Source organism: Panthera uncia, chromosome E3 (assembly GCF_023721935.1).
Source record: "Panthera uncia isolate 11264 chromosome E3, Puncia_PCG_1.0, whole genome shotgun sequence".
Classification (NCBI taxonomy): Eukaryota; Metazoa; Chordata; class Mammalia; order Carnivora; family Felidae; genus Panthera; species Panthera uncia.
The window spans coordinates 18907991-18917238 of NC_064815.1; the positions used below are offsets into that span (position 1 = coordinate 18907991).

At 39.9% G+C, this 9248-nt stretch overlaps 1 pseudogene; it reads right to left on the minus strand.

Moving 5' to 3' along the window:
- Window positions 1-6283: 6283 nt before the first annotated feature.
- LOC125928648 (E3 ubiquitin-protein ligase RING2-like) lies at window positions 6284-8260 on the minus strand (annotated as a pseudogene).
- Between the last annotated feature and the right edge of the window lie 988 nt (window positions 8261-9248).

Sequence of the window (9248 nt, forward strand, 5' to 3'; positions counted from 1 at the left end):
GCCAATACTTGTTATTTTCTATTATTTTCATCCTAATGTGTGTGAAGTGATATCTCATGGTAGTTCTGATCTGCAATTCTTTTATGATGAATTTTCATATGCTTGTTGGCCATCTGTATTTCTTCAAATGAGAAATAGAGAACAGAGAAATTGTATTCAAGTCCTTTGGCCCTTTTAATAATCAGGTTATTTTGTTTCTATTGTTGAGTTTTAGAAGGTCCTTATACATTCTGGACATTATTCTTTTACCAGATACATGATTTGCAAACATTTTCTCCCATTCTTTAGGTTGCCTTTTCACTCTGTTCATTGTTTCCTTTGGTGCACAGAAGTTATTAAGTTTGACGTAGTCCCATTTGTTTTTGCTTTTGTTGCCTAAGCTCCTTCCATCCAGTGGCTCCACTCGTGTGGTCTTGTTCAAGAGGGCATCCTAAGTAGCAGGAGGGAGGGAAAGAAAAAGGAGGAGGGAGGGGTATGTGCCATCTTTTGAGGAAGGTTGCCTGGTGTGTCCAAATCTCATTTGGCCTCATCTAACTGCAAGAAAGACTTGGAAATATAGTCTTTATCATGGGCAGCCATGTAAAATCTGAGTGAGTCTGATTATTACAGAACAGTGGTTCTCAACCACGGATGCACATTAGAAATAAGCAGGAGCTTTAAAAATCCCAGTGCCCGTGCTGTACCCCAGACCAAGTAACAGAATTGCTGGGGATAGGGTATAGGCATTGATAGTTTATGAAACTCCTTAGGAAGTTCCATTGTGCAGGCAAAGGTTGAGAACCTCTGCTTTGGAAGGTTTACCAAGGAGGCACCAGCAATGTTTGCCCAACATGGATTATAGCCCTCAGCCCAGTGGGGTTGGCTTGAGCCCCACTCAAGACTTAACAAATCTAAATCTGGACTTGGGAAGGATGGGGCTAGAGAACCTGAATTTGTAAATAAGTCTCTCAGGTTATGTTTGTACACAGAGAAGTTGGAGAACCGCTAGGTTTCCATGTTTACAAATCAGTTCAGAAAGCTGGCTGCTGTGGAACAGGCTCCTTCTGTTTCCTCTCCTGTTTGACATGTTTGGAAAGATAAACAAAGATATTTTCTCTTCTTGATTTATCTAGATGAGTACCTCCTTTTCTTTCAATCAACAAATATTCATTGAACATCTACTATATGCCAGGGACTATTCTAGTTGCTAGAGGTATATCAGTTAAAAAAAAAAAAAGACACAAAGATTCATGTCTTCATGGAGCTCACATTATGGCGGAGGGATGACCAACAATAAATCTAGTAGATAGGTAAAGCATGTTAAAGTTGATAAGTATTTTGGAAAAAAAGAAAACCTAGGGTAAGGTAAGAGAATCATTAATGCTAGACAAAGTCATGGCTTCCCAAAGATGCCCATGTCCTAATGTCTGAGACCTGTGTATATATTACCTTAAATAGCAAAAGGCACTTTGTAGATATGATGAAGGATTTTATATGAGGAGTTTATCCTGGACTATCTGGGTCAACCCAATGTAATCAAGGGTCCTTTTAAGGGAAAGAGGGAGGGTAGGAGAGCCAGAGTTGGAGAAGGAGATGTGGCAATGGAAGCGGGGGTGAGGGAGATTTGAAAATGCCATGGTGCTGACTTTGAAGATGGAAAGGCCATGAGCCCAGGAATGCAGGAGGCTTCAGGAAGCTGGGAAAAGCAAGGAAATAGATTCTCTTTGGAGACTCCAGAAGGAATGCAGCCCTGCTGACACCTTGATTTTAGTCCTATAAGACTTAATTTGGATTTTTTACCTCCCGGATCTGTAAGATAATCAATTTGTGTTTTTTTAAGCAACTTTTTAATGGTAATTTGTTACAGCAGCAATTGGAAATTAATAGTGGGAATGAGCACAGAAAGTAATAGAAAATAGAATGGGTTAACCTTACTAAAGTGAACATAAAGCAATGGCTTGCAGGAGGTGAAGGAGCCAGCCAGGGAACTGAGGGAAGAACATTTCAGGCAGAAGGAACAAAGTAAAGGCCCTAAGAGCTGTCAGGTGTGTCTGAGGCTCAGGAAGGTGGCCAACGGAGCAGAGAGAGTGAGGGAGAAGTAGGGAAGAAGTCTAGAGGGTTGACGAGCAGGGATCAGTGCAGATCATGTGAGCCCTTGGAGGTCAATGCCAGGACTTTGGCTTTTACTTTCAGATGGAAATCCCAAGAGGGTTCTGAGCAGAGAAGTGACACAATCTGTCTCCTGATTTAAAAGGATCCTCTGACTGCCAAGTTGAAAAGAGACTGCAGGAAGATTTGGGTAGAAGCAGGGAGACCATAGCAATATCCGGGTGGGACATGATAGTGGTTCCGACCAAGGTCAGAGAAGTGGTCAGATCCCGGATAACTTTAAGATCAACAGGATTTCCTTCCTAACAGACTGGATGTGGAGTGTGAAGTAAGATGAGGTCAAGGTTGAGTTTTAGTCTTGTGAAATTCTTAAATGATTTTTGAAAATAATACTGTCTTTCCCAACCTACCAACTACAGGAAGCTAGATTAAAGAAATCTCAAGTCAGACCAGTCCCTTTTCAGCTAAGCAGCCCTTGCAACACCACAGCCACTCAGTCGGATTTGTGAGGCTAAGACTTAGGAGACTCTCATGTAGTTGATTTAACCAATTATATCTCATCATTCTTGATACTCTTATATATATGTGGTACAGGGGATTCTTTGAACAGCTTATAACATCTTATTGGTTCTCTCATTAATTTTTCCCTCATCAGTTCTGGTTAATGAGGAAATGAAATTAAGTTGTTTGCATGCTTTATCCAAGATTTGTGTCATACGGGCTAAATCAAATCAAGTCTTGAGCAAATGTGAAATTATGGCTTCTTTAGCATGGAACATTCTAGGTATCATTATTGAAGAAGATGTCATTTAAAAAATAGTCTTTAATAAACAGCTGCTATTGTTTCACACTACTTGCTATTTAGGCGCTTTGAATCTTTTCACGAGAAGGCACAGAAGGAAAGTAGACTACTGGCTTTTGTAATGGATTTAGCATTCATAATTTGACTCTGCAATGACTGCCTTCCAGAGTTGTAATTTTACAAGTGAAGTTTCAGAAGCCACTTAGCTAGTGACTTAGCTAACTAGCCACCCAACATTACGTCTCAGTGCTCTTTTGTTTTTCCCTACTCCTCTTAAAACTGGGTCACAAACAATAAAAACTTGCTCTGCTTTTTAACAACAGCTTTACTGAGCTATAATTCACATGCCATGCAATTCACTTATTTAAAGTGTCCAATTCAGTGGTTTTTAGAATATCCAGAGTTGTACATCCTTCGCCACAATCAATTTTTACCTACCATCTTACCCTATGAAGAAACCTGCCGTCCCTTTCCTCCTATTTTTCCCATTCCTCTGTGCTGTGCTTTAGGCTAACTTACTTTCTAACTAACTTACTTTCTGTCTCTATAGATCTGCCTAATCTGGACATTCCAAGTGAATGAAATTGTACAATATGTGGTCTTTTGTGATCGGCTTCCTTCACTAGGCATAGCATTTTCAGGGTTCATCCATGTTGCGCCATATACCAGTATTTCTTTTCTTTTATGGCTGAATAATAGTCCGTTGTATGGATAGACCACATTTTGTTTATTCACTTATCATTGATGGACATTTGATTTATTTCCACCTTTGGTCTACTATGCAAAACGCTGCTATGAACATTCATGTGCAAATTTTTGTGTGGACATATGTTTTTATTTCTCTTGGGTATAACCTAGGAATGAAACTGTTGCATCATGTGGCGACCGTATACTTAACCTTAGGAAAAAAATGTCAGACTGTTTTCCAGAATGGTTGCACCATTCTATATCCCCACCAGCAATGTATCAGGGTTCCAATTCCTCCACTTCTTCACCAACATTTGTTATTGTCTTTTTTGTCATAGTAATCCTAGTGGTGTCAAGTGGTATTTCTTTTTTTTTTTTTTCTCAGTTAATCACAATGGGAATTTAGTTATTTAATGCATCCACTAATCTAATGTCACCAATAAAATCTAAGCAGCTGTATTACAAAACTGGGTTATATTCAGTGGACATGCATTAATAATCTGTACAACTTAAGGGGCGCCTGGGTGGCTCAGTCAGTTAAGCGTCAACTTCAGCTCAGGTCATGATCTCATGGGTTGTGAGTTTAAGCTCCGTGTCGGGATCTGTGTGGACAGTCTCAGGGCCTGGAGGCTGCTTGGGATTCTGTGTCTCCCTGTCTCCCTCTCTCTCTGCCCCTCCCCACCTCAGGCTCTGTCTCTCTCAAAAAAGTAAATAAGTATTAAAAAATTAAAAAAATAATAATCCATATAGTTTAACATTACACCAGAAAAGGAATTGAATACAAAAATTTCCCTTGATTTTTGGTGGTCACCAAATTTCATGGCACAGGTTACCAATAAAACTGTAAAAACAGATTTTAAATATTTTCAATAATACGTTAAAAAAATTAATGAACCAGTAAGTTTTCATATTGGGCTGAAGACTTAAAACATGAAGCTGGCCCCAATCTGTCAAAAATGACAAATAAATATTTACAATGACTAAATATGTTATTTAAATGCAATGATACTGGAGGACTACTCACTTCTGGCGAAAAAACAAAAACAAAACAAAACAAAACAAAAAAACCCTTTGGGGTTAATTTCTCAATGCAAACAAGTCTTCATAAATACTGTGATAATATAAACTTGGAAACATACCTGGAATCAGGACAATGATGAAAAAATAACACACAGGCAATCTTATTTCTGATCTGTCTTCATAAAGCCAAATGCCCAACACTGTCCTTCAATATAAAACTAAATTAAGAAAAGGAGAATGACTTTACCCAACTTGCTGACATTCTTCCAGAGAATTTTCTTTCACTAGGGCAAATCTCAAGCCCCATTAACTTGCTTCTCTGGAGTGTGATTAGCACAGCACCAAATTTATAAACTGATAGGACCACCCAAAATGCTGAATACGCTTTTCAAACAGAAACAAACTATTTTTTTTTCCAATTGTTAGTTCCACGTGCCACATTATTCTTGAGACTTACATGGTTACCAATAAGAAAAGAATAAGGGAAACTTTGAACATATCTTCTCATTAAAGAATAAAGTGCAGAGCACCTGGGTGGCTCAGTCAGTTGGGCAGCCAACTTCGGCTCAGGTCATGATCTCATGGTCTGTGGGTTCGAGCCCTGCGTCAGGCTCTGCTGGCAGCTCGGAGCCTAGAGCCTTCTGATTCTGTGTCTCCCTCTCTCTCTGCCCCTCCCCTGCTTGCTGTCTCTCTGTCTCTCTCTCAAATAATAAACATTAAAAAAAAAAAGGATGAAGTGCAAAATATCTCCATATCTCTGGTATTTTAATAGGAGAAAGCATCAAATACATATAATAAAGGGACTGAAGTAACAAAAAAGCTAATACAAAAAAAGTCCTCTTTAAATCTACACTTGAAGACTACATAAGACCAATTTAATTTTCCTTTCTTCCGTGAAATCTGTAAATGAACCAAGTTGTCATAGAACTTGACATTTTGTTTGTTTCTCTTCCCCAAGATCAGAAATTCCAAAATTAGAAAGAAAAAATGGAAAAAAATAACACTGCATGGCAAATGGACACTAAGTTCATAAAGAACCTTTTTAAAAAATGAGATATTATGAAAGAAAATACCATGAAAATAATAATCTTATGAAAATTGTTTTTTAGGCACAGTGAATTAAAAAAAAATTTAATGTTTATATTTGAGAGACAGAGAGAGACAGCATGAGCAGGAGAGGGGCAGAGAGAGAGAGGGAGACCCAGAATATGAAGCAGGTTCCAGGTTCTGAGCTGTCAGCACAGAGCCCGACGCCGGACTCAAACTCACAAGCCACCGTGAGATCATGACCTGAGCGGAAGTTGAACGCTCAACCGACAGCCACCCAGGCACCCCTAGGCACAGTGAATTTGAGCCTTGGTCTTCGTGAAGACACTACAGCTTATATAGGAAACTATAAATATATAAGACTCTAGGGAAAAAAGTCAAAATACATATTACTTAACATTCTGTAAGCCTAAGAAAAATCTTGAGCGGAGGGAAAAGGATAGCCAACTGAATCATCACTTAAGGCACAGAACTGTGGGGGCACCTGGCTGGCTCAGTCAATAGATCATGTTACTCTTGATCTCAGGGTTGTGAGTTCAAGCCCCACGTTGGGTGTAGAGATTACTTAAAATATTTTAAAAAAGAAAAGAATACAGAACTATGAAAAATTTCTGGGTCAGAAGGGTGTTCCAGATGAAATCAGAGTTTGTGAAAACATACAACTTGTAAAAGCTCCTTTGTGGGTGCATAATAAAGTCCCATGTGTTTGTTCTCTTTCCAGTATTATTCATTGACCAATTCCAAAGAAAAAGAGCCATTTGATACAGTGAACTGCCCGCTGGCTGTTGCTATGTAAATGGTCTACTGCTTCTCACTGGCTGTATCAAGGGTCACCTGCTTTGATTCTCCTTTGTTTTCAAGTTCTTCCAAAGCTAACCTTTCAGCCAGAGACTTGGATTAAGTGATCAACAGTGGCATCACCTGAAGTTTTGAGGTATCTTCTCTGTGCACTATTATCTTTCTCCATTAGTGTGGGGGAGTCCTGAATACTTACTCAATTTCACTGGCACCATCCACTACTGGATCAATTGCCACTGTTGCACTGCTCTTATCAAGCTCAAGCTGGGAATCATCAGATGTTTTGGTCTGTTTGGTACTAGGTCCTGCTTCCTGATTACTGTGTGCAGAAGCATTGCTACAGTGAAGAACTGTCACCAGTGTCTTCTGCTCCACTACTATCTTCAATCTGTTGTTTCTTGCCTCTCTGTAGTCTGTTCCTGGCCTGTATCTTCCGTCCTTCCTGAGTGTTGTGACTGAGTGCCTGCTGATTATTGCTTGTTGATCCCGGCTAATACTCTCTCTTGATGAACTTCACACTCATCACAACTTGGATAACTTTTGCTGATGAGTGCATCAAAGTTTGAGGCTGGTCTTAGTGATTTTTTAGAAACTAGCCTTTTCCTACAGGTAGGGCATTCTTTATCGCCACTTCCGAGGGCTGTGGTAATGCAGTCTGCACAAAACCTATGTAAACACTCCTTTGCTCTTCATGGTGTTCTTCAAAATATCCAAACAAATTGGACACATTAGTTCTTTGTGTAGACTTGGAAGTGAAACCACAATGTCCAAGTCATCCGTTATTGCCTCCTGAGGTGTTGGTTGTAATTCCTATAAGCTGAGTTCCCATTTTGCTTACTGGTTGAATTCCATTTGTCTGCACAGCCTGAGAGGTCTCAGCTCCTGCCTCAGCCCTGGACTCGCTGGCTGTGGCCAGACCCAGACTCATGTACGAGCCGTACAATATGAGAACGTATTTCTTAATGAAAAATGGCCTGAAATGAAAGTCAGTGGTAGATCTGGTGACTGAAATCTAGGAAAAGCTAAGAGGCATCTCATCATTTTTTAGCCAGAAGACTATTTTATAACTGACTTTCGAATCCTGAATATATAGGGATCATTAAGAGCCTGAAGGATGACTTAAAATTTTCAACTGAACTACACTAACATGATATTCATGAACCTGGGGGTGGGGGTGTGTGTGAAGGCCTCAGGACTGGACCCTGTGAATGCCAAGAATCTACTCTAGGTTTGAATCCCAAATTTGCCTTGTCACAGAGGCAGTACTCTAAAAATCTTGCTGTTAACTATCACCTTGCTTCAGTGGCAGGGTAATCCTTGAGCTATTCATTTGTGCTTTAGTCTCACTGCCATAGGAGACTCAAACAAAGGTGAGATATTTTTACATTCTTTGCTTCTCTATCCAAGTAGCCTCTGTGTTCTGAGTTTGGGCTCCCCATCCTTAGAGAGTTCCTGATGGCTTTTATGTTGCAAAGCTGGGGAAAGAGAGAGTGCAGGTAGGGTTGCCAGATAACATATGGGATGCTCAGTTAAATTTGTATTTCAGATAAACTAGTAATAATTCTTTAGTCTAAGTACACCCCCCCCAATTATTTGTTATCTGACATACAGATTTAGCTACACATTCTATATTTATGTTTGCTCAATTTGACAACCCAAGTGGAGAATAAAATTTATAGCTCCAGGAGCCCTTACCCAGGAGCCATAAGGCTTTTGTCTGGGGGAGTACAAATCAGTTCAAGAGACTGCATTGAGGGTGCAGGAAGTGGAATGGTAAACTCAAGATTTGGAGTATTGGGGATGGCCTCTAGGGTTGGATTCATTTAGGGTCTGGGACCTGTGCTTTAATGCCACGTGATTCCAGAGAGAGTCCAGCCTGCCCAGAGAGCTGGCAGTGGGCATGGGTGTTGTGGAAGCTAAAGAGTTTAGTGGCTGGGGAGCCACACTGCCCAAACCCCTGCCAAATAATCCAACATTGTTGTATGACTCAAGAGAGGGAGCAACAGGGGCAAATAGGATTTATCTGATACATTTAAAGTTCTTAGGTCAGTGCTTGGCACAAAGTAAGTGCTTTAATGAACATTTAGGGCAAATGGAGTAATATGATATTTCTTGAATTTCCATAGCATACACCAAAATAATACTCATTGCACTTCTATCAGAGAAGTTTCTTTAGGTCCCTCCTTTTCTGAATGTCCATGGATTTTGCTCTCGTAGGGCATATCTACTTTGGCACCAGGCATGGCAGTCACAGAATCCCTATAGCATCAATTTCACTGGCCAAATACAGAAAAATACATACTATTTGAGCACCATAAGAATATCACAGCACCATCTAAAAATGTTCTCAGCCTGTTTTTAAGCATTCTTCAGCACAATATTTTAGCACAGCTATTTGGAGAGTCTCTTGGAGGTTTGTGAAAAAGGAATGTGACCAGTATTTTTCAGTTTACTCAGCCTAATTACTAAATGATTAATAATAAAATCACTTCTATACCTTGAGGTATATGTGTGATTTTGAACATGGTGGATCCTTAAGGTAGCATGTGAAGAGTGGAGACTGAATGCTCCTCATCTGCTGTGAGCAAATCTGCCAGACAGATGAGCTCCAGAAGGTCATTCAGCCTCTTTGAGCTACAGTTTCTCATTTGGGCTCAGAATTAAATATCACTAAGGTTCTTTCCAATGCAAAGAGAATGCTATTGGCTATTCAAAGACCTAGATTTAGTCCTGGCTTTGCCAGTTATTAGCTGTGTGACCTTGGGCAAATTATAAAACCTCTTTCAACCTCTGACTTCTCACTTGT